This window comes from Rhagoletis pomonella, unplaced genomic scaffold, assembly GCF_013731165.1.
Source record: "Rhagoletis pomonella isolate Grant_MI unplaced genomic scaffold, Rhpom_1.0 Rhpom_scaffold_00011, whole genome shotgun sequence".
Taxonomy (NCBI): Eukaryota; Metazoa; Arthropoda; class Insecta; order Diptera; family Tephritidae; genus Rhagoletis; species Rhagoletis pomonella.
The window spans coordinates 20762832-20764729 of NW_023458565.1; positions in this window are offsets into that span (position 1 = coordinate 20762832).

Here is a 1898-nt window from a genome sequence, read left to right on the forward strand (position 1 = left end):
AAAGCTAAAAATTAAAAGAACACTAAATTAAAAAAGAAAACAACCGTTGATTGAAAAAATAAAAAAAAAAATAAAATAAGTTCCAGGAAATTTATTGAAATTAAAAAAAAATATACTTTTTAAAATAATAAAATAAAAAAATTACAGAAATTAATAAAGATCCCAGAATTAGAAAAATTATTAAAAATCACAGAATGAGAAAAATTAACAAAAAGTTATGTTTCTAAAAATTTAATGAAATTAAAAAAAAAATTTTAAATAAAAATGTATAAAAAGTTATATTTCTAAGAATTAAATGGATTAAAACAAAAATATTTTTCGTAAATTTTTATTGTGCCGTATTAATATTTATTTAAATAGTGTACAGAGTTCAATAAAACTATAAGTTCCTGAAAATTGAAATGAAGTTAAAGAAATATTTTTGTTTTTAAAACAGTAAAATTAAAAAAAAAAATATTACAATTGAATTAAAAAATAGTAAAAGATATAACTTTCAAAAAATTAAATGAATGAAGTTGAAAAAATATTTTCCTATCAATCTATCCTATCTGGGAAATGAAAGAAGTTTCTAAAAATTAAATGAAATTAAAAATATATGAAAGTATATATTTTTAATTTTTAAAACAATAAAATATAAAAATTAAAAGAGAATTACATAAAAAATAGAAGAAATTGAAAAAGTTCCACTGCTTTGCTCACTCGGCCATTGCGCCTGTTTTCTCTTAAAAGAGCTTCTCACCATTAAAATTGGCAAGGAAGCTTTTTTTTGTAAGCCTTTCGTTCCAGAATAAATAAAACTTTCAAACTATCTCGCCCACTGTCTTTCAGTTGTCTTAAAAAAGAGTTTCAATTATCTTAGCCGGAATCGATTTTTAAGTAAAAAGCCGAATTAAATAATATTTTTTCCATAACTTTGTGTTAGTAACTTGGTTCATAAAATATTCCATCATTCTTTGCTATAATTTTGGATTTGGTTACATTTTTTGTTATATTTTTAACATTTATACATTTATGACATTTTGAGCAAAGGCCATTAATAATAATTACTTGGGTGATTAAATGCAATAATTTATATAAAGAATACTTGCAAAACAAAAAGCTTGATTGAATGAGAATGGAATTGTGGGGATTCACACTAACTCTGGCGATTAACATTCATCGCTATCAGTTCGTTATTGTTTCACTCCTATGTATGTACCATGTACATATGAAGTGGTTAGGCTACTTAGGTGTAAATGTTTATATTTACTTTATATGTTCATGTGAATGCAATTTAATTAAAATTAAAATGTTCGTCTTAACTTTGTATGCATTTTCTGTTATTTTAACTATGAACAGTTTCAAACAAAAATATCCCATATTAAAATTCATAAAATCTAAATATTTAATCAAATTTTTGATTTTCTTTTATAATTTTTGCATTTTATCTAATTTTTGCGAATTTTCCTTGCAATTGAAAATTATTTTTTTAAGCTGACCATATTTCAAAATATGCAAAAATATGGGAAAATGAGTAGGTACGCAATATATTAACAAGTTTTGGCAATTTTAGTTTTTCATAAGAAAAAAGCTCACTATCCAATAAGAACCGTTTAAGTCCGAATTTAAAATTTTGTGCAAAAATGAGAAAAATTCGGCAAAACTTCATCAAAATTTCAAACTTTGTAATTAGAATTTCTGGAAATTTTGGTATTTAGTTTTTTGCTCAATAAATTTTATTTTATGGAAGAAAAAAAATGCCAAAAATCAAAGGTAAGTCCTAGCTTCTAGAATTTAATGCACTTCATACTAAAAAAATTTTCAAAAAATTCTTAATAAGAAGTTAGAAATTTTGATGAACATTTGTGAAATAGGTCAGACTTGTATTAATCTTTTATAAAGTTTGAAATTCTAGAAAT